The 24,749-nt window shown below is 40.3% G+C and overlaps 1 pseudogene; it reads right to left on the bottom strand.

Moving 5' to 3' along the window:
- Positions 1-3,920: 3,920 nt before the first annotated feature.
- Positions 3,921-12,356, bottom strand: LOC123613251 (small ribosomal subunit protein eS7-like; annotated as a pseudogene).
- Between the last annotated feature and the right edge of the window lie 12,393 nt (positions 12,357-24,749).

Genomic DNA, 24,749 nt, shown 5'->3' on the forward strand with positions numbered 1-24,749 from the left:
TCGGGCTCGCTGGCTTGTTAGCCTCATGTTTGGATAGTTCTTTTGCTGCTGACTCACCTATAGCCAGTGGTGTCATATGCGTGGGTTTCTTAGTGGTAGCAGTTGAAGGGTCAGGTGCTTGGGTTTCAAACTTGGCTCCGGAACTATCTGATGTATCACTTGAGGGGAGTCGCTTAGCGTGTGCCTCGGCCAGGACGAAATCAAGATGATGACTGTTGTCTACTTCATAGAGAAGTCTTGAGAGTGACTTCATGCCATTTCAGTGCCACAGCACTTCTAAAACCGTCTTCTGATTTTAAAATAACCTTCTTTGTCATAAAAACCATAAGCAGACACAGGAAAATGCCAGCAGGCAGAGGTAAACTGAGCACCTTCCAATGTTCCATCAACACATCTTGAAAATTCTTCATCGTTCTCACTGGTGAGTGATTCCTGACCAACATCCAGATGCTAGGCTGAGGGGCCAGCAAAGAAGAAAAACAGCAATATAACTTTCTAAATCCTGCCCCTTGGTATAACTTAGCCTTCGTGTTGATTTCATTAGGATTTCTTTTTTTTTTTTTCTAATTCTCTGACTAAATAAGAACTTGATGAATCATCGCATAATTAAATAACCGTGAAACAGCAGGATGTATTCTTGGGGCGCTCTCAACAGGCAGGATGTGTTTTTACTTCTTTTGGTCCATGGAGGAAGGGTGACTTGAAGGGGAAATTTTTTCAAATATATAACACACATATAGGGAGAAATGAAGGACTTGTCCACAAATGTCAGCATTTATAATAACTTTTTAAACTTTCATAGAAAATGAACCAAAGAAAAACTCCAACCTTTTAAATGTTCCTTTATGTGTTTCCAGGATTTGGATTAACTAAATGAATGATTTCCATTTAGGTCTGGCCTCTGTCTCTGGCAGAGATACCAGAGGGCTGTTGTGGGACGGCTTGGTTATTGTCCTTGATGTTAGTCTCAGAAAATTCATTGGAAAGCCAGAATACCCTGATTGCCTTAATTCCTATGAGGATACCAATATATACATCTGTACATACACACAGGTACATACATACCGGATCTAGTGTGATGTGGCATGGTGGAGAACATAAAAATAATGATGCAGTACCTTTGTATAATGACAGTTGGTAATGAGACTTACTGTGGTGATGGTTTTCAAGTATATAGAAATGTTGAATTGCTATGTTAAGTACCAGAAACTAAGATAGTGTTGTAGTGTTGTTTCAAAACAAAAAAGCAAACAAAACTCAGGAAGAGAGATCAGATTTGTGGTTACGGTTACCAGGGGCAAGGGGTGCGGGGAGGAGGGGAATTGGATTGAGATAGTCAAAAGGCACAAACTTAAAGTTATAAGTAAGTACTCGGGCTCTAACGTACAACATGATACGTGTAATAAATACATCATAGATGGAACGTAAGAGAAAAAAAGAAAAGATTTTCTACATTTTGTATCTGAGTTGATGGATATTCACTAACTCACTAAACTTGGTATAATAATTTCATGATGTATTTAAGTTAAATCAGTATGCTGTACACCTTAAACTTAACATTGTGCTGTGTGTCAATTATAACTCAAAGCAGGAAGAAAAAAAGGACTAACTGCTGTTGAAAATGAAAGTAATACACTTCTATACCTATTGACCTTTCTAAATTAGCCGGAATTAGCTACTGTGTCATAGGATAAAACATGATTATAAATCAGAAAAAGGTATTATCCCCTACAAGGTTAAGTCCTTTAATTTTATACTGCATAATATCTTAATGATTTTCCTGTTTCTGGTGCAGAGAAATAAATGATGGTAAGCTCAGCTGTTTTACAGGAAAAAAATTCACAGAAAAATAAGTTATAGATGTTTAGTAATTTTTGTGTTGAACTGTTCTTGTGACTTTCACATAATATAAGGTATGAAGAACTCAATGAAACTTAATTCTACTGGAATTCCAAGGGAATCTTCAATTTTTTTAAAAAAATTTATTTATTTATTTTTATTGAAGTACAGTCAGTTGCAATGTGTCAACTTCTGGTGTACAGCACAATGTCCCAGTCATGCATATACATACATACATTTGTTTTCATATTCTTTTTTGTTAAATGTTATTATAAGATATTAAACATAGTTCCCTGTGCTGTACAGAAGAAACTTTTTTTTTAATCTTTTTTTACTTATAGTGGCTAACATTTATAAATCTCAAACTCCCAGATTTATCCCTTCTCACCCCCTTTCCCTGGTAATAAGATTGTTTACTATGTCTGCAAGTCTGTTTCTGTTTTGTAGGTTAGTTCATAGTATCCTTTTTCTTTCTTTCTTTCTTTTTAATTCCATATATAAGTGATATCATATGGTATTTTTCTTTCTCTTTCTGGCTTCACTTAGAATGACAATCTCTAGGTCCATCCATGTTGCTACAGATGGCATTATTTTATTCTTTTTTATAATTGAGTAGTATTCCATTGTGTAAATATACCACAACTTCTTTATCCAGTCATCTGTTGATGAACATTTAGGTTGCTTCCATGTCTTGACTATTGTATGTAGTGCTGCTGTGAACATTGGGGTGCATGTATCTTTTCAGATTAGAGTTCCCTCTGGATGTATGCCCAGAGTGGGATTGCTGGATCATATGATAAATCTATTTTTAGTTTTTTGAGGAATCTCCATACTATTTTCCATAATGGCTGCACCAAACTACATTCCTATCAACAGTGTAGGAAGGTTCCCTTTTCTCCACACCCTCTCCAGCATTTATCATTTGGGGACTTTTGAATGATGGCCTTTCTGACTGGTGTGAGGTGATACTTCATTATAATTTTGATTTGCAGTTCTCTGATAATTAGTGATATTGAGCATTTTTCATGTGCCTACTGGCCATTTTTATGTCTTCATTGGAAAGTTGCTTGTTTAGGTCTTCTTCCCACTTTTGAATTGGGTTGTTAGTTTTTTTGTTACTAAGTTGTATGAGCTGTTTATATATTCTGGAAATTAAACCTTTGTCAGTCACATCTTTTGCAAGTATTTTCTGCCATTCTGTAGGTTGTCTTTTTGTTTTGCTTATGGTTTCCTTTGCTGTGCAGAAGCTTTTAAGTTTAATTAGGTCCCATTTGTTTATTTTGCTTTTATTTCTATTGCCTGGGTAGACTGCCCTAGGAGAACATTGCTAAGATATATGTCAGATAATGTTTTGCCTATGTTTTCTTAGGAGGTTTTTCATGTCTTTTCTTATGTTTAAGTCTTTAAGCCATTTTGAGTTTTTGTTTTTGTGTGTCTAGTATTTTTTCCTATGTACTGTACATTATTGATAAAACATTATAGAAAATCTGAATTTTTCTTTCAGCATTCAGGTAAATTACTAATTGATCACATTGGACTTCTGTAGGTTTGATTTTATGCTTTGTTAGAATCTCTAGAAAGCACAGGTTTCTTTTTAAGCCCCTCTTTCTTGTGGAATCAATCTTCAAAATATTGATTTCTTGCTGATCTTTCCGGACTTGGTTGTAATTTGTTTTAGGGTAGGTTTAAAGTAGGCCTTCCCTTAAGGGTTTGTCCTTATTTCCAGAGCAGCTTTTGGTCTGTGCTGAATGCACATGGTATTAACAAGGTGTTAAGCAGGTGTTAATAAGATTTCTCTGCTGCTTTCTACTGCTACTTGCCTGGCAATATTTAAGACAGTAAAGCAAAATGATGTAACCTAAATGTTTGCAAGTCACTCTGTTAGGTAATAAGTAGTTCCAGGTAACAGAAACTTGGTGGTACCTTCTGGAATAAGAGCCTGTATAGAATGGCTGTGCTTTAGCTTGTTGGGGTTTCATTCATCCTCCTGAAAGGGGGCTTCTCTTATTTCTAGGAAGTCTGTGAAATTAGACTATGAAATTCACTTTATTTAAAAATTTTAATAATATTTTCATTTTTGTTTACAACTGAGACAGTGAGTATTTAAAATTAATATCCTTGCTCATGAGCATCTTGTCAGACAACAGAGAAAGTTCCACCCTTGTGTTCCACATTGTTCCACTGTGTTTTTTATCCAAATAAATCTTCGTGATTCACCTGGATTCTCTTGCCCACACTTTTGCTTGGAAAGACTGAGTCCTGTAGGGTCACATGCGCACGACTGTCCGAGTGTGGTTTCTGGGACACTTCTGCGTATTTTTTGTACAGCTTTTTTTTTTTTTTTTTGAGTTGGCTTAGGTATCATTCTCCTCTGAGCATTAAAGACATTGTATTTCCCACTGAACTTTTTCTTCAAATCAGGTACTTACCAGAGTTGGTTTTTCTGGAAAGTTTTCAGTGGAGGAATGGGAGTAAAGATCCTAAGAGCCTTCTGACTGCTGTCAACTTCACTTTCCTTGGCTGCTGTTAATATTCAGCTGCCTTCACTGGGCCTTAAGGTCTGAATTCATCTCCAGCTCAAGGAGAGCCTCAGAGCTGCTGGACTGAAACTCACCTACTCACCTAGCTTTTCACCAATGGGCTTGACAATCTTCAGAACCCTCTAGTTAGACATGGCCTTCCTAATGAGCAGTGGCTGAGGAAGAGAGTACTTTCCTTTTACAGTTTCCTCAGCAATGTATGGGATATAATCAGATATTAAGGTATTAAAAAGTCAGCCAGTGAGGTTACATTTCAGTTCATAATCTATCATCAACTCTGCCTCTTTAATAACACTCACATGTATCTATCCTCTCTACCTCCACGACCACAGTCTCTGTCCAGGATTTTATAATTACTTGTTTGGTTTACTGTCACTGATATCCTGACATCTACTCTGGAAATGCAATAATTCATTATCCACATAGCAGTTATATAGAGTATAAAAACATTTTTAAAATGAAAATGTTATTATTTAGTGGTGAAAATTATTTACACATGAAAGGAGTGAGAGAGGAAGAAAGAAGAAATAGCCTTGAAAGAGAAAAAAAATAACATTATGGACAGTTCAGTTCTTTATTCATTGAACCATGCATTGCTGAGTTTGCAGGCTTCTCTTTACAAAATACAGTTAATCCCTGAATAGTGAGGAAGTTGGGGGCACTAACACTCTACATGTAACTTTATAGTCAGCTCTCTGTACTCAACATTCTGCATCCACAAATTCAACCAACCGTGCGTCGTACTGCAGTACATATTTGGTGAAAAAAATCAAATATAAGTGAACCTGTTACCAACGCAAACTTGGGTCTGCTTGCCCGCATGCAGTAGTGAAGCTGAAGTGCTGACTCTCTGTTGTGAGGAGAGCGGTGGGAATTGTAAGGTGCCAGACAAGGAGTCCAGGGCAGGTCATGCTCACAAAACCCAAACTCCCGAATGGATTTCAGGAAAGCATTTTTAAAGGAAGATGAGGAAGGAGAGTCACACGCAAGGTGTGTGATCAGCTCACGCACAGTTCTCTGACTGGCCGACGGTGAGGTAGCAGGGAGGTGTCACAAGGGTTAACATTATCAGTCCTCCGGCTCCAGTAGGTCTGGGGGCTACGTGCTCATGGTCATCAAGTAGTTCACGTCTTCCATTTGGTGAGTTTTAGCACCTGTAAAACAGCTCGGGAACGTGCATCAGATACTGTTATCTGTGTACTTCAGAGAGGAACTAAAGCAGAGGACATGGGGGGACGGGTCTGTGCTGGGAAGGCCCCGTAGGATCCTGCTTGGATACAGACCCATGCAGTTCAAAGCTGTGTTGTTTAAGGGTCAGCAGTGTATTCTCAGACTGAGTGCAATTTTCTGTGTTCTCTGTCCCACTTCAAACCGTCCTGCTCTCACCTGCTTTACTCGGTGCCTTTGCCACTGATGCGGGTCTGAATCTCCCGTGTTGACTGCCGCTTTCAGCTTAACCACCTCCTAGACAGGCTACCTGGCTTTGGATTTCTCATCTGAGACACTGCCTTCTGGATCGCCTCCTCTTCCTTAACTGCTTGTAAGTGACTGAGTGTGTTTAGGTTTCCAGAATTAGGTTTTTTGGAAGTTAAAAAATACAAAATTACTTTTCTGTGTAGTTTGGTAAGGGAAGAAAAACAATGACGCTCTCAGGAAATCTTTTTTTTGGTCCATATTTATTTAGTTAATATTTACTTAGTATGTGCTAATTTTGGGGGGTATGTAACAACTAACATATTAAACTAGGTTTTATTTCTAGAGTTCTTACAGTGTTTTGTATGATCAAATAAGGTCTCTGACAATAGTGAGAGCTAAGTTCTTTGGTAAGGAAGTATGTTACTACAATACCTGGTTGAAACAGTTTACCAGGGAAAGTTTCTTGGGAGAATAGTTAAAATGAGTAGGAGTTAGAAGGAAGAAGTTGGGGGTGGTGTAGAAAAGAGTTTCAGAAAAAAATAAACAGGCATTTGAAAATCTAAATGGAAGTGGGCTCATAGCATCTTGACAGGTTGGATGGTTGGGGGTTCAAGAGAAGTGGCAGGGCAGGTTAATGTGGGGCTGGCTCATCCAGATCCTTGTGAGCCATGACTTTGGATTTCGTCCTAATGTAGTGGTTCTTCAATGTGCATTTAAACCGCACAGGAATTTTACAGTGTAGACTCTTAGTCGCTAAGTTTTTACTAGAACTTGCTTTTCTGCATTTCTAATAAGCTCTTACATATCGCTGATGCTGCAGCTTCATGGACCACATTTTAAACAGCAAGCTCCTAAGGGAAATAGTCAAGATTCAAGAGACTTCAAGCAAAGCAAAAAGTACGATCAATATTTGTTTGTCTTCTAGAAAGAGCACTTTGATTACAGAAGAGAGGATTAACTAGAGAGGGGCAAGCTTAGACACAGGGAGATTTTTTTAGGCTTTTTTTCAATGATGATTTGATAAAAGAGCATTTTAAACTACTTGATGGTACTGAGTATGGAGAGAACGGAGAAAATTCAAAGACATTTGGGAGGTGAAAATGAGAATCTTGGAAATGGATTGCACTTCAGAACTGAAAGAAAATGGAAGAATAAAGCAAGATTCCTAGGTTTCTGGTTTGGTCAAATTTATTGCTCCTTGACGTGATAGAGGGGACTTGTGGAAGGATTTTCAAATCGGCAAGCATTATGAAGACATGCTGTTTTTCACTATAAAATTAGAAATACCTGCCTATCATCTCTAAATTTAGATAGCTAATATATTTGGCAGGTGTATAGAATAAATGAGAGTTATTTTTTTCTGTGGTTCCAATGGAAACTTTTTTCTTGAATTTTAATGAATTTGGTGTGATGCACCCAAGGAACCAGTTGCATCCACATAGGGCACAGGTGGACGTTCTAGCTGGTACATAGCTAGCTCTCAGTGTAGACTACAGTCTGTTGCCTCTTTGGATAGTGCAAGGCAGTGGAGTTTCAGCAAGTAGAACAATTGATTGGATTACCTCTGTGTGAGACCCAGAGCTGGTTCTGCTACTCTCTCAGTTAGACTGAGGGCAGCTGTCAGGCTGTACAACAACAGCTGGAGATGAGCAGCTTAGGGGAGGATGAGGAAGAGGATTTTTTTAAATTACCAAATGAAGGTGTACCTATGAAACAAAAAAGTCTTAAACATGAGATGGCAAAGCCAGTTTCTAACCAGCTACCACAGTCCTCAGCAGCCCGTTCCTGGATACTCCACCTGTTGACCACATGGAAGGTTTAGCTCTCCCTGTGTTACTAAATGCTGGTGAGGCTGAGGACAAAGGAGTGGGGAGCAGGATTTCCAGAGCTGCTGTGCTGTCCTTTATCTTAATGAGTCACTGGTGTTTTCACTTGGAATGACTTTGTGTTTTGCCAGTGCAGACCGTCCTTTTGTCTTTGACCTGTATTTTGCAAATTGCAGTCGTGGTTGGTTGAAGCTGCAGGTGCACATCCCATGGATATGGAGGGCCAACTGTCTTGGTTTTACACATTAATGATATGATAGAAAATAGGTCTGTAAGTCACTGAATGGCTTCTCCTTTGCCCGGGTCAGTCAGTTCTAAACCAGCCTCTGCTTCCTTCTAACATCATTCATTTTAACATCCAAATAAGGCTTACTTTCCAAGTAAGGCTAAATTTCACTGATTTTTCTCCTAATAATGGTGGGACATTGGATTTTCAGCATCTGGAGGCTGTTAGCTAATGCAAATGCAGCCAGGAATCCCTTAAGTTTTCCCTTGGTTATTGTCTTCCTGCTCTGACATTGTTCAGCTGCACTCTGTGAGCAAGTAAAGGATTCTGACAAAGCATCTAGTTGGAAAACACTTGAATGCTTACTTTCCCAGACTCACTGATAGTGGCAGGTTTCTTTTCTCCCGTTATTCTCTAAGGTTAACATTTATTTTGCAACTGTTCGTGCTCTAGTGGGATAATTAATTGGAGATTCAACATTGCTGACTAAATAAAACAAAACTTTTTCCGATTATCCAATATGTGAAAATTCAGTTTATCCAATATGTGAAAATTCAGTTATCACATGGGCTTGCCTTCCATAGATCAACTTTATGCCTATTCAGAATTTTTATTTTGGAAAGCATCTGTCCACAGTGGAAGTTTATCAGAGATTTTCTAGTGGCTGGAATTTCCTGTAGTCCCCATGTTTCTCTTACAAAGAACTGAGGTTTAGAACGGTTATTTGACCTTATTATAATGACTCACTGAGTCAATTACAGGTAGAGCCAGGATGGACTGCTGAAGTTTGAGGTTTGCAACTTGCCTCATCATGAGAATTACTCGGGGTGCTCATTAAACACACTTTCTTTCTGATTCCATTCCGGAAATGAATTAGAATGTTGAGGAGATAAACGTACTACTAGGGTTCTCCAGAGAAACAGAACCAATAGGATAGGTACACGTGTGGGTGTGTGTATGTGTATACGTGGTGATTTATTATGAGAAATCGGCTCACGTGATAATGGAGGCAGATCAGTACCACAGTACGCCATCTGCAAGCTACAGAACCAGGGAAGCAGGTTGTGTAATTCAGTACAGGTCTGAAGGCCTGAGAACCAGAGGAGCTGATGATGTGGATTTGGACTGAGCCTGTAGAAGACGGGATGAGATGCCTGAACTAGTAAGGCGGGAAAAAAGAGGCAAATTTCTCCCTCTTCCCAATTTTGTTCTAATGAGACCCTCAGCAGATTGGATGCTGCCCAAGCACATTGGGGAGGGCAGTCTGCTTTATTGGGTGTGCTGGTTCAAATGCTAATCTCATCCAGAAACCTACTCAAACACTCCTTCTAATAACATACAATCCAGGCACCCTGTGGCTCCCTCAAGTTGACACACAAAATCACACAAAATTACCCATTACAACCCACCTCTTGTTACCTTGATACCCATTCTTATCTCCTTAAACCACACTTAATCCCCAATAATGACAATAACAAGGTCATACATAATTCTGTTATGCTGCAGCTATCCTGTGTGGAATTGAAAATGCACTGACTGTTTCACCAGTAAAGGAGATAGAGTTCTTGAGTGATGTTAACTCCTCTTTGAGATAGTCTGTAACTTATTCTATGATGTTAAATTAACAATACATAATAGTTATAATCAGTATATCTTCCATTACATGATGAGGGAAAAGGAACAAGCATGTGTGCATGTGTATGTCTGAGTGGTAAAGAAACAGCCCTGATTTCTGCAACTGGTCACATGCTTGTAGCTAGTATTTGTAACTACCTTCTTCCGCTATCCATCTAGATAAGCCATTGATCATTTTCTTCACCTGAGGTGTTTACCTTGGTTGAAGTTCTTTAACTGGGGGGTGGGGGGGGGGTGACCCAAATCTTCATTCCTGAAGGGTCTGGGCCATTAGTAGTCCTGCCTAGATTTGGTTGGGGAAGTTTTCTTCTGAACTGGATCACAGGATATGGTAATATTAAGTGACACCCTAAGGGATTTCCTGTATTCCAGACTTAATCTTCCTGGCTCCCATGGTAGAGTAGTAGTCCAGTTTCTCCTTAGCGTGAGCTCAGTTACCGAGGCTGAAACTGAAACTCCCTTCTTTGTTGCTTCAGAAGCATGAGGAACCCAAAGTGGACAGTGGGGTGGAGTTATTAACTTGCAGTTCAGTGGAATCATTGTTGCATCTTCTGGGGAAAGAACTCCTTCCACTGGAACTAAGATCTCCAGCTCAGCAGAGTACAGAGTCTCCAAAGAACAAAGCAAAAATTTTGCTAGTAGGTTCCAGGAGAAATATTGAGTGGTTCCACTGCCATTCCTACTCCTTGACTCACAGATCTGTGGATTCTGGCTTAAGGAGAAATATAGCACTATATACTGGATGCTAACTTAGAGTGTATACAGTCTTCTGGAGAACCTTGCTACAATCCTGCAAGGTACTGCCACCTTGCTGGCACTGTAACTGAGTCTTCAAAGGCGACTATACCATTCTGTCAAGCCGGCTGTTTCAGAATGGTGAGAAATATGGCAAGACCAATAAGTTCCTTGAGCACGGGCCCATTACTGCCCTCCTCTGGCTGCCAGGTGAGTTCTTTGATCTGAAACAATGCAGCATGGAATACCATGATGATGGATAAGCTGTTCTTTAAATTCATGAATGATAGTTTTTAAAGAAACATTGAGTGCAGGGAAGGTAAATTCATATTCAGAGTGACTGTCTATTCTTGTAAGCACAAAATATTGCACCTTGCATGATGGTAGTGGTCCCATGTAATCAGTCTACTACTAGGGAGCTGGTGCCGTGTTAGGAGCTCAGAATTGGTTTCTGTTGCTGGCAGGTGAAGCACTTACTAGTGGTTGTAGCCAGATTGGTCTCAGTGAATGGAATTCCATATCGCTGAGCCCATACATAAACTCTGTCCCTGCCATTGGGGCCACTTTGTTCATGAGCTCATTTGGTGATGACTGGGATGGCTGGATCAAAAACCATCCTGGTTTCCATAGAATAGGTCATCCTATACACTTAATTATTAAAATCCTCCTTTGCTGAGATCACACTTGGTGGAACATTTCAATGGGACACAAGTATCTTCGTGTTTTTTCCAGCCAGAAGGGTCAGTCCCCATACTTCCTCCCCAGATTTCCTCATCAATTTGCCAATTATGTTTCATCCAAACCCATGACCATCCGGACAAACCGTTAACCACAGCCCATAGGCCAGTATAGAACCATACATCTGGCCATTTCTCCTTCCAACTGAAGTGAATAACCATGTGCCTGCTTGAGGCCGATCGTGGGTCAACATGGAGTGCTGCCGTGTGTGCCTGACTTTATAGCTTGGTGGATCAGATAGTGCCTAGGCTAAACTAGTTGTTATTTCTTGCTCACTAGTTCCAATCAGCATAATGGATCAGTGTGAAATCTTACAGAAGGAAAAAGTGGTCAACATCTTTGAGCTAAATTATGATACAGGGCTAGAGTTGTGGTATATCCTTAAGATAGTACAGGGGGATTGTAATGCTGGCCTTGCCAGCTGGGAAAAAAAAAAAAACAACAATTCCTTGTGGACAGGAATGGATAAAAGGGTATTTTCCAGTTCACTGGCTGAGTTCTTGGTAGCAGGGAGCCTGTTAGTTTGCTCAAGCAATGAAACCACATCTGATACTACAGCTGCAGTTGGACTCACCACCTAGTTTAGTTTACTGTAATCCACTGTCATTCTCAAAAATCCATCTGTCTTCTGCACAGGCCAAATGGGGAAGTTGGGTAGGGACGTGATGGTAATCTTTAAAGCCCTCAGTGATGGCACTGATCTCTGCAGTCTGTCCAGGAATGAGCTATTGTTTTGGGGCCACTATTTTTCTAGGTAGGGAGACAGTTCTAACGGCTTCTGTTTGGCCTTTCCTACCATAACATCCCTCACTCCACAAGCCGCGGCACCACTGTGGGAATTCTGCCAGCTGCTATGTCTGTTGCAATGATGCATTCTGGAGCTAGGATGACCTGAGCTAGAACGCCACTGACTACCTGACTTTGTCAGTCCCGGCTCTGAGTGGTGGGTCACGATCATGTCTGGGTCTCCTGGGATTAGTGTCAGTTCAGAGCCTGGTGCCAGTAGTCCCCCAAAGTTTTGTGCAGTTGCCATAGTAAAGGGCCATAGTTCCCTTTTGGGAAAACCTGAAAGGAAGACTAATAATACACATTTTTGGTAGTGTAACAGAATCTTTGTTCTAGGAGACCTGGCCTCCCATTTATTCCAGGGGTTTTGGGTCTGTAAACTGGATTAAATCTGGTGATTGATTGAGGAGATGTGATTCTCTATTCTTACAATTCAGTTTGGACTTGTGTTCACTTAGAACATCTTTGCTTGAAGAGGATTAAGTAAGAATTGAGAAGGCTTCTTACCTGTTTCGCTTCTGGAAATACCATGGTTAACGAGCCAACATCAAAGGCTTCCGTAAGCCAGACTGTTCCGACAGCTGCGTTGACTCTGTGGTCCACGACGATAACCATGCCCCCTCGTCTTTGGTGCTTGAGTGCTGCCGTTTGGCCCTTGCCTTCCCATAAGGAGATTGTTCTCACTATATCTGGGTCTCACCGTTCAGTGCCTGCAGTTCCCACTGTAAGTTCTGGCGTACAGAGAAAAGCAATCAGAGCCCTTCAAGGATGCCCAGGCTCTCCTCACCAGTTTATTGCTCACAGTATTGATGAAAGGTATGCCTTCTGCACCCTCCCATTGTGGCTGAATAGGTCTTGAACGACACGTGGACTCTAACATTCCAACTGCCTAAGCCTTTAAATCCATTCCCCTCCATTAAACTAAGGCAGGTCCTGCATTTCTAGTTCACTCACTGTCGGCCACCTTTTGTTACATATTTCGCTCAACCAACCAAACTCTTACAGCCCTTTCTAACTCCTCACACTGCAACTTAAATGCAGACTCTGCTTCGTGAGCACATACGAACATATTCTGCCTAATCCAACCTTATATCCGTCCGCTGCTCTCCCTCACCGTTAGTTTTCATTTGCACACATGTTCCCCAGACTCTATCTGTATAAATAAAAAACTCAGGTAATCCTTACAGAGTGTAATGCATCTCCTCATGAATTATGTGTTGTTCCATCCCTTTAGGGGCCTACTGGAGCTTGAGTCTAGTTGTAGGTCTAGAAGGGAAGAAAGGTAGGAGGGTAGGTCCTCAGGGGAATCAGAGGAGGCCCCTCCAGTCTCCTCAGGCACTGGAGGTTTAATCTCCTCAGATGGAGGTGACAAGGTAGATACCACTGGGGTGGGGAGGCCGCTTCCCCTAGTAAAGAAGACTCATTAAAATGTAAGGGTGCAATGCCCCGGCTTCATCAGGGTCTTCCTACTTGTCCTTATCCAAATACACACAATCCTATTCTTTCCCATTTAGTGCTCTCACTTTAACAGGAGACCCTTGCCAGGCTGAGTGTTCAAATTTCATTGTAATTCAGTCAGTTGCAGGTTGAGATTTAGCTTTTGCTTTTCAGAAATTTCAGCCAGTGGCTATAGGAGATGAGGGTCTCCTTCAGGGCAGACATCGAGCTCTTAGGTTATTTATGCTTTCTTGAGCTAGGAATTCACACCCCGGAGCTCATCCTTTCCTTGCACCCCTCTGTTCAGTGACATCAGGGGCAACCAGCCAACATTGTTAAATTAATGTTTTCCAAAACTGTTAGCATCGTGCAGTGTCATCTAGCTCCTTACTTCTAAGTGGTTGATTAGGAAGGTCCAATGCAGGTATTTGATGTATGTGTATTGCCAGATCATGCCATGGACTAGCAGTGCTCTCTTTCATGCTAGACATAGTCATTAGCATCTTTCAGTGTGATCACATTGAATGCCAATTCCAGAAGCCCTTGAGCCAGTTCAGGAAGCTCATGTTTAACAGTCCATTCTCCTAAAACCACTCTTGGTACCAAAATCTGTATTCGTCTGGGATCTCTGCAGGAAAGGAACCAATGACATGTATCTCCATGTCTGTGTCTATATAGACATTCATCTGTCTGTATATATCCTCTCTCCTCTCGTCTTCTTCGTACGTGTGTATGTGTGTATATCTATGTGCATCTCTAATAGGAATTGGCTCACCTGATGGTGGAGGCTAAGAAGGCTCAGGATGTGCCATCTGCAAGCTGGAAGCCTAGGAAAAGCCAGGGGGATAACCCAGTGAGAGTCTGAAGGCCCAAGAACCAGGGGACCCACTGGTGTGAATCCTAGTCTTAAGGCGGGAAGAGATGACATGAGGTGGGATGAAATGTGCTCGCTCAACCAGTGAGGCAGGAAGAAAGACAGTGAATTCCCCTTTCTCCTGCCTCTTGTTCTGTTCAGGCATTCAATGAATTAGTGACACCCAAACACACCGAGGAGAGCAGTCTACTGGGTCCACTGGCTAATGTGCCATCTCATCTCAAAACAACCCCACAGACACATTGAGAAGCCATGTTTAATCTGGGTGCCTAGTTGCCCACTCAGGCTGACACATAAAATTGACCATCACATCCAGAAATCTACATTTTTAACTAACCTCCTCACCAGGTAATGATTTTGTGCATAAAAATATGGGTACTGCTGGCTTACATTATTAGTAGATAACAAATTTGATATCATATTGCATAAAAGTTTAGTAAAATGTTCTCTCAAATATGCATATTCTAGGAAGTAGACAAAATTAATTACAAATTATTGAGAAAGGAAATGTTTGGACATGTAAGTTTAGAAGATTTACTTGGCTGCTTTGTAAAAGTGCAAATCAGATACTGCAATAGGGAGTACAGTTAGAAAGTAGCATGTAAATGTAGTTGTAATTATAAACTATATTGGTTATCTTTTAATTTGTTTCCCATTTTAGGATTAGCTATAATGTGAATTATTGGAAAACTTACCAGCAGGTGGTAGCACTGTTTAACAAATACACCCCCAATCCCAAAACAAGCAACTGTAAATGAATTACTGGTTGCAAATGCAGCAAAATGCAAATATGTCAGAATAGTATAGTGGATTGTGATCCAGAAAACCTGACTCCTGGTCCCAGTTGTATCATTTATTGGCCTCATCATTTTGCAGAAATAAATCTCACAGTGTTTAAACAACATTGTAAGTGAAGTTGGGATAATAATAACTGTCTTGGCTTATGTTGTTTTAAGGGTGGGAATAGAAAATGATCATAACGTCGTTGTGGGGAGAGTAGGAAGCATAGAAACGTAGCACCATTTCTCCTTGTTTGTTTTCTCATTATTTCTTGTTTCCCAGGCGTTAAAGTTAGGATGTCTTCTTACTAGGAAGAGTGGTAGTCATCATGTTGTACCTTAGGAGGTCCAACAGAAATGTAGAATGATTTCCTGTTGTCACATGTTCAACTATTCCTGGACCATTTTCCCACTCTGCTTCATTTCCACGTGGCGTAAGATATCAGAACCCCATTATTTGTTGGGTCTGAGGAGCTTCAACCTCTGAATGCTGTTTTGTGCACAACCACTGCTTGCCCAGATTTTGTACATTCGTGAACTAAAGAGGAAAAATCAAAAAGAACACAGATAACCTCAAGGTGTTTATTAGAAGACAGCACCTGTGTGCCCTGGCATGCTTAAAGTACAAGGAGCACAGAGAGCCAGGAGTTTATCTTTACTGAGTGTTTACTGTGTGCTGAGGGGTGTAGTGACCACGGAAAGAATTCGAGGATGAAGCATCCAGAGGCTCCTAAAAAGGAAGAACTCTTACTGTTTTTTCGTTTTCATTTGGTAAATATTTATTGATCATAATCAATAGACCAGGAACTTTACTAGGTGCTGGGGGTGCAGACTGTACAGGACAAATGTTGTTCTCAAAGTTGAAATTTCTGCAGTTGAGTTGCAGATCGCCCACCAACAACAGTAGACAGATACAGCACATGAGGCCAGAGATGAGAGCCATGAAAGGGAGTGCACAGCTGGGTGGTGATTTGTTTTTATTATTTTAAATTTTTTTTTCCATTTTTTAATTGAAGTATAGTCAGTTTACAACGCTGTGTCAATTTCTGGTGTGCAGCATAATGTTTCAGCCATATGTATACATGCATGTATTCATTTTCATATTCTTTTCCATTATAGGTACTATAAGCTATTGAACATAGTTTCCTATGCTATAGATTAAAGCCAACGTGGGCAACATTAAAGGACAGAAGAGATTCTAGGTGGATGAAATGATACTTACAAAGGCAGGTATTTGATGTGAGGTGATGGAGTATCATAGTTAAGACTATAGGTTTGGGTCAGAATGATGTGGAATAAAGTAATAACTCTTCCACTAACAAACTGAGTGATCCTTGGCAAGTTACTTTGATTTTTTTGACTCTTGGTTTCCTCATCTGTGAAATGGAAATGATAGAGGATAGTGTATCTATTTTGTAGGGTTATTGTGAGACTTATATGTGAAAATTAGAATCATACGTGAAAAACAGCAAACTCTGGGGAAAGCAAACAGATTTTCTTAAGACATATTAGATATGTAGAAGGGTAGTTGATATAAGGTGCTGAATGCTGGACACTGAAGTTTGTATTTATAGCAGACGAGGGGAAGTGTGATCGCCTGTATAGAAAGATACCTAAAAGGTGTTATTGGAGTTGGTGGAGGGTGTTTTAGAACAGAGAAGGAGTTGGAGGCAAGAGAAGTCAGGTCATCTGAAGAGCATGGATATGAGGTAATGTGAGCTTAGACTTGGGTAAAGCATTTGGAAAGACGTGGTGATGAACTGGATGTGAGATCAAGGGAAAGAAAGGATTAAAAAGTGATTCCAATAACTTGAGCCTACGGAACTAGGGGGATAGTTGTATCTTTGGCAAAAATAAGGGGCAGTTTCTTCACGTGTGAGGAAAGTAAACAGATCTATTCTTATGGAAAAGAACCTGTAAGGAGACACATGGCACCAAGCAGAAGGGTCCAAGATCAAGGCTGGACAGTTCAGCTGGGAATGATCTGTTGACTTTCAAAGTGTTCACTGAAACCAGCTGCTATAGGGTGGTTGAAGGTAGTAGAAAAAAGGGAAAAGAAAAATCATATAAGTATATTCCAAGAAAAAAAATTATCCTTGGAGCTGATAGAACATTTGAGCAAGTGATAAACTTACAAGCCTCACAGCAAGCCAAGCTCTGTGTACGTGGACTTGGAAGAGCAATTTCTCCTTCCTGTGCGGGATTTTCCCGCAGGTCCATAAAGCCCCACCCCCCTGTTAACAGTGAGATGAGTTGACTTAGAATTCTGATGCTGACACATGGTGACTAATTTAGCATCTGGCTGAGGCATGTACAGTAATGTCAAATAGCAGGTACCTCACTTTCTCTTAAATTACCGAGTTCCATAGAAAAACTTAGTTTCCCCAGGTTTTCCTTGTAAAGAGAATGAAATGTCTTTCTGGAAGAAGTTGACCACCCATAAAACATGCAAGCAGATGGAACAGTAAAATCACTTGCAGAGGCTCTGGGAGTCCTTCCCTGAGATCCTATCCCCATTAACGTTGTCGGGCAACTACCCCCAATAGCGGGATTCTCTGCCACACGTAACTTCTATCCCGTGTTCACAACACTGTGTGGGTGTTATCTTTTTAGACGGGGCTGTGAACCTGACTAAATGCTAAAGGCCTTAAAGACAATAAAAAAGGCTATTAAAATAGCATTTTTAAGGTCTAATTTATATAAGGTCCCAAATTCTGTCAAATATATGCCTTCTAGTAACCACTGTGATAGCAGTTCATGGTGTGGAACATTTCCATGACCCTAAAAATTCCCTAGTGCCCCTTGACAGTCAGTCCTCTCCCTGTTGGCGGTAACTGTGCTTCTGTCACTGTAGTCGTACGCTCTCTAGGATTTCACATAAACAGAGTGATGCAGTGTATATACTTTTGCGTCTGATTTCTTTCACTTAGCATCGTACTTCTACAATTCAGCTATATTGTTGCATATATCAATCATTTGTTTCTTGTTGTTCTTTATTGGCTAAACTCATCCTTTATTTGAAATTCATTAGTTTTCCCCTCATGAATCTTTCCAGGGTCCGATCCAGAGTATCACGTTGCATTTAGTTGTTATGTCTCTTTTGGCCCCTTTGGGTCCCTCAGACTTTGCTTGTTTTTGATAACCCTGACAATTTTAAAGAGTACTAGCCTGTTATTTTAGACAGTGTCTCATGTCGATCTGTCTGATGGTTCTCTCATGATTAGACTAGGTTAAGAGTTTTTCAGAGTATACTCATAGAAGTGAAATGGTTCTCAAAGTCTGTCATATCAAAATGAATTATCACTCAGGATGGCCATTTTGATTCCCTGGCTAAGGCGGTATTTTTTCAGTTTTCTGCTCTGAAAAGTCACTTTTTCCCTCTCTCCATTCTGTACTCCGGAAGCAAGTCAGTAAGTACAGCTCATATTTAAGTGTGGGTAGTTCTGCTCTACCTCTTTAAGAGGAGACCGTCTGTATAAATCACTTGGAAATCTGTACAGGCTTGTCTCTTCCTTCTCCCTTCCCCTTCCCCTTCCCATTCCCTTTCCCATTCCCCTCTCCTCCCCTCCCCTCCCCATTTATTCTATCAGTATTGACTCGTGCCTTTATTTTATACTTTGGGTCACCATTCCAGCACTATATTATGTATGAGATTGATCAGTTTTCCAGCTTCGGCAACTGGGCACCCTTTCACTTGGGAGAACTCATTCACGCATTCATCGTTAATGAGGATGTTGGCTACAGGTGTTTTGTAGATGTGCTTTATCATTGTGTAAAAGCTTGCTTCCATTTCAAATTATAATTTTTTATAGTTTTCGCTGTATCAGTCAAAAGAAGAAAAGAGAAAAATATAGTCTTACTTTCTCTTGTATTTAAGTACTTACCTTTCCTGGTGCTTTCATTTCTTCATGGATTTAACTTACTGTGTGATGACATTCCTCTATGCTTCAAAGATTTCCTTTAGTATTTTTCATAATGCAGGTTTGCTAACAATAACTTCTCTCTGTTTGATTATTTGAAAAGGTCTTCATTTATCCTTTTTTGAAGAATAGTTTGAGTAGAGAATTCTTGATTGCTTTCTTGTTTACGCCATCTAGGCCGTAGTGTTGTTTGGAGGATCTGGCCTGATTCTCACAAGTAGTCCATAATATTGTCCTATTGAATGTACCAATTTCAGAGAGCACCAGAATCCCAAAGTCACTCTGTCACCCTATGGATCAAGACCAAAGCAAAATATTCTGTAGTCATGTCTGAACAATTCCTGATGCAGAAATTCCTGTAGGATGAGGAGGAACAGTGGAGAAGGTGGCAACCTAGGGAGGGGGGCAGCACCACTGAAAAGTGCAAAAGCCATTCAGTAAGTCTTCAGCAGCCATTCGGCTACTCAAGAGCATTCAGGAAATACGCTGGTCTCATCAGTCTTCCATTTATCAAAAGAAGATGGACATCAGGATTTGTACGTGAAATCTATCCAATTTTTAAACACCAGTCAGTCATTCAGTGTATTTAAAAATTCTATGTAGGTCAAATAAAATACCATGTAGCACTTAATCTTGTGGCTTCCAGCTTGATGGGACTTCTGAACAAGACAACTGACCATGTTCCTTTCTTTCGCATGATTGTAGAGCTACAGGGCAGTACAAAGTTGAGAGTATTAGGGATATCTTTCCCATTCTGTTAACAGAGTGTGATTGCCAAGGAAGAACAGGAAAAAAGTGGGGCAGAATGTGGACTTGAGCACATTTGTGTTTCTAGAGTCTTAAGATTCTGAATCTCTAGATAAAGAGAGAGGCAGAGGCAGAGATTATAGGCGGATTCACCTCTTATTCCTGCCGTCAGCTTCCTGGGCAATGGCAGTCTGTTAGGGTGGGAAAGATATTTCAGATCCTGTAAACTTCATATCCCAGCATACCTCTGCAACTGCGCGAAGCAAACAAGCAAAAGAGATTGATAGCGCTTTTTAAAAAGTTTAAAATAGGAAGTAGCTGTCATGAAAATGGTATAATGAAAACCATGCTTCCGGAACAATAAAGGTGAAGTAGACTTTTGAAAATTTGAAGGAGGAGTGAATCTCAGTTACTGCACGGTTTCTAAGAGAATGAATTCCAAGTACTAAACTATTTCTATTCCAAGGAGCATTTCAAATACAGCCCTTCCATAAAATAGAGGCTGCCTGCCTGTGCTCTGTTCTCCCAGAGAACAAGATTTGGCTACAAGGGACATTTTCACTGTTCTTGGAGCTTAGTGTCGCTACTGAGCCAAGTTGCTTAGAAAGGAAAGAAAAAGGAGAAGCGGAGCTGGGGGGTGGCATGTGGAAGGTTACCTGAGCACCTTAGAAATGCAGGGCCGCACCGAATTTGAAAAGATTGACATTTCTATTTCCTCTTCTCCTGACCTCCTGACAAGAGGCTTCCCTGATCCTTTAAGGGGATGCTTGATCAGGCTCAGCAAAGAATAACCCCACGCGGACCCTACAGGGACCCCTGGGCTGCTGACGAATTTCACAGGCAATTCATCCCGCCTTCCCTCTATTTCTGATGAATGTTTTTCCTCCGTAACTGCCAGTTTCTAAAGGCTGAGAAAAGTTTTCAGTTCTCAGTTACGTGTCTCTAGTCTCTGGAAATGTGTCAATCTTGGATAACACATTTCCCTAATTCTAACTTGTACGCAGTAGCTCTGATAATGGACATGTAGATGAGAAGATACATTTCCATTTACTTGATGGGTGTTTCTTGTCTCAGTAAGTCAACACCACATGCTAAATTTTTTATATCATTTTCGAAGATTTTTAATACGTTTCTTCCTAATACTAAAGTGTTAAGTAGGCAATCAGCCTTCGGCAAGAAGTCTGGTAAGAGCACTATGACAAGACATTAAAATAATGAAAATGCATACTCGTCTTCACTGCAGCCTGCAGGCTCAGATAACACATTAACGAGCTAGCTGTTGACGAAGATGGAAGTGTTGCTCATCTCCAGGCTGGGAACTGTCTTTCTGATTTCTGACTGACTTTGAAATGCTGTTGTAGTTTGCTGTAGAATTGCAGACTCTACCCTTCCCCAGTCCCGCCTCTAAGTGGAGGTGACCTGATTGCTACCAGCCAGCTTCATCATAGTCTCCTGCGCGGTCTGTCTCTTTCAGTAAGCAAATACGGTCTCGTTTCAGGCTTTCAAGACTCTCCCACTTTCCCATGTTTACATTGGAGATCATGCTCTGAAAAGAAAATTTCAAGCTAATTCAGTTCCTTTTCTCCTTATCTCCAACCCAAAGCTGCCCTTCCTATGAGACCATGTTTTCCAGTCCCTCACTGGGAAATTAAAAAAATTTTAATCCGGAAAGGCAGAGCTCAGGCGTGTTGAGAAGCTGGCTTCAGCAGCTCTGTCCATTTCTATTGGTTATCAAACCTGGACCTGTCTGTCCAGCTCATCTCTTCATTTCAAAATTTCTCCCTCCTCCCGAGGAGGCTCACATCAAAAACATGCTTTATCTCAAGTGCACTCCAGACAGCTTCTCCTTAAATATTCATATTAGAAACTCACTCATGCAGGGCTATAGAAAGAATTATTCTGGGTTACACTCTGCACTCCACTTCAAGGGAGAGTTCTCAGGGTATACCAAAGCTGTGTTAGCCTTTTGTCTCTCCTCTTTCTTTAAAAACAATTGCATACAAAAAATCCTGACTTTGAAATATGCCTGACAACTTAAGCCAAAAAATGCTCTTGGATGAAGACAGTGATAGGCAGAATCGTGGCCCCTCCAGAGATGTCCGTGTCCTAATTTGTGGAACCTGTGAATATGTTACTTGACGTGGCTAAATGGATTTTGCACGTGGGATTAAATTAAAGGCCTTGAGATGGGGAGATGACCCTGCATTTCTAGGTGGATCCCGGTGATCACAGTGGTCCTTCTAAGTGAAAGAAGGAGGCAGAGGATTTGGCGTCAGGGTCAGAACTTTGAAGATGCTGCCGCCTTTGAAGATGGAGGAAGGGGCCACGAGCTAAGAATGTCCGTGGCCTCTGGAAATGAACGAAAACAAGGAAAGGGGTTCTCCCCTCGAGCCTCCAGAACGGAGTGTGGCCTTGCTGACACCATGCTTTTAGCTCAGTGAGGCCTGTGTCAGACTTTGGACCTCCAGAAATGTAAATTAATAGATTTGTGTTGTTGGAAGCCACTACATTTACTGAAATTGAAATTGAAATCTAATAAAATCAAAATCTAGTCCAGTGGGGTAAAGGGACTTAGATTTCTTCAGTAAGGAGTATGATTGTAGTATGAATATTCTAATTCTCCAAATAGCACAGAAGACATCCGCCATGTAACGTTTTGTGTGTGTGTGCATATCTGTATGTGCGTATATTTTATATATTGCCACACATATGTTTGCATTCACACGGGTTTAGATACATAAATATATATGTCAGAAATGAAAGTGTTCTGAAAATATTTTAAAAGTTAAACTTAAAAAAAAAGTTTAAGATGTACTGAGATGATAATTACCTTCTTGGTTTCATAATCCTTTCTGGCCACCAAAATGAAACATTCAGCACATTTATACACATTTCGATCTCCGTTACCTGTGTCTGGGGGTCTCCCCCAGGCATCCTCTTCAGTTCTGCAGGAAGCCAGCTGTTATCGGTTTACCAACCATTGTAAAAACACTTGGAGTTTGGATAATGTTCAAAAGTAACAATTCATGTGTTTTCATAGTCTGAAAATTACCTCTAAAACTTTAATCCTCACAGATAAAGTAATAACATAAAATTCAGAAGCTCTGTAATGGTAAAAGTTAGTTTTCCAAATCAAAGAATTCTGATAATTGAATTAATGTTTAATTAGGTTTATGTATTTGTTTATAAAAGTGACTGTTTTTAGTGAACCCAAGATAATCATTTATGTTCCTAATCTCTTTTGTTATTCTTCTTAGTTTTCTCTCTCAAGTCATTTCTCAATAAAATGCTACTAAATGTTCATTGAGTAATAATAACTTTGTAAGTCTTGGTAGCTCTTAAGTGCTCAATGAAATGTATTAATACTGGTGGAACAACTTTGTTTATAACACTGCTATGTTATTGGTAGCAAGATAATGATAATGTAAATGGTTTAATTATGATGCAGACATGATTTAGGAGTTACTGCTTTTGTAAAAATGACTCATGCCCATTATAAAATTTAAATAAAACAAAAGAGTACAAAAAAGAGCAAAACAAGTGATTTTAAATACTGGCCTATTACATATGTTTGGGTAGAAGATGGAAAAAATGTAAGTGTAATTATATTACGCCATGGTATTCTCAATAAAAATAAAAATTTCTAAACTGTAATTTAGTAATTTTTTAAGTTAACCACACAATTGAAATTGAAGCACATGCTGATGTTTATAATTATTTTTTTTACCACAAAAGCTATTAATTTTTTAAGAAGTGTTTTTAGGTCATGAAAAATGTTTAAAAGGACGTTGAGGTTGAAGTTATGAGTTTGACAGTGTTAACATATACATTATTATGAAAGATGGGAAAATGGTGTTGTCACACTTCTCCTGGCCTCTCTCCCCTGCCTGTGGCAGACAGATGGTAAGGCTTCTCCCTTCTCCCCACCTGCTGCTGCTCTTGCCTTTGTGTGATCACCTCCTCTTGAGTATGGACTCGACCTCTGACTTGCATCTAACAAGCAGAACACAGCAATGGTTGATCCCTCCGTGATTCCGTTGCTTTAGATTTTAATGTCCGTCTTGCTAGGACTCAGGTCCTTGCAGGTTGCTGGACCAAGAGCCTCAGTTTCTTGCTGGCTACTGGCCAGTGCTGCCCTCAGACTTCTCCTCATGAGTCTGTAAGACAGCTCACACATTAGCATCTTGATCCATCAAAGCCAGCAAGGAAGAGAGTTTTAGGAAGAAGATGATTTCACTCGTCGGTGTTTTATCTCTGACAAATTAGTAAGACTGATATCTAAGTCTCATTCTATCCTTAAAACTTACCCTACTGCTTATCCTAGGGGTGGAGGTGATAAGGGAGTCTGGGTAGCAGGGGGCTCCCATGCAGCTCGGCAGGCAAGCCACCTTCCACCAAGAATGGTGGTGTTTTCCTACTTGCTCATCTCTTAAAAAGCTGTCACTCATTTCAACCAATCTCTCGGCTGTCTGAGAATTTGCTTGTGTTGGAAGGAAGCTGTAGTAAAATTCTGAATTTTTTCTTAGTTCCAGTGGTCATAGTTATTTAATTTCAAAAACTGAAAGATATATCTGCTTAAAAATGGAACTGACATTTGAAATGCTTGCCTGATCTGTATCCTGTCTCCCTCTGTGCGGTTAGCTTCTGTAATTCCCCTGGATTCCTGTCGGACTCTCAATCACGTGGTCCCACTGTCCCTGCGAGAAGGGTGTGAGGGGGATTCGGCGGGATCATGCCACGACAGTGACTGGACTGGGGAGTATTGGTGTGCTCAGGAAAGACCACCGCCGTTTTGGGGATTTGCTATAAACATTGGGGAAGTTACTAGGATTTTTATTTAAACTAATTTGAGTCAAGTTTCTATCACTTGCAACTGAAATATTTGAGACGAATAGAATTTGTTTTGCATTTGGATATCTAGATAATAAACACCTCTCTTTTGTCTTCTTCGTTAAACTAGATATATTTGATTGGATTCCTTGATAATTCTACCCTCATTTAATTCATTAAATCTTGGTTACTGAAGTGAGGATGTGTGAGTGGATCTCATATTCTATGTTCCAGACACCATGAAATATACTCAGTGAAAGTGTTATTAGTTCTCCACGTCTTCAAAGATAATGTAGAAATGATATTTAATGTTGTTAAACATGTCTGTAACTTCGGGGCATAAATGATGCTCACATTTAGAGGCTAATATTTTTTTAAGTCTGTATTTTTGTGGTGATTAAAGTAATCACATTTTTGGCTT

Source organism: Camelus bactrianus, chromosome 3 (genome assembly GCF_048773025.1).
Source record: "Camelus bactrianus isolate YW-2024 breed Bactrian camel chromosome 3, ASM4877302v1, whole genome shotgun sequence".
NCBI lineage: Eukaryota > Metazoa > Chordata > Mammalia > Artiodactyla > Camelidae > Camelus > Camelus bactrianus.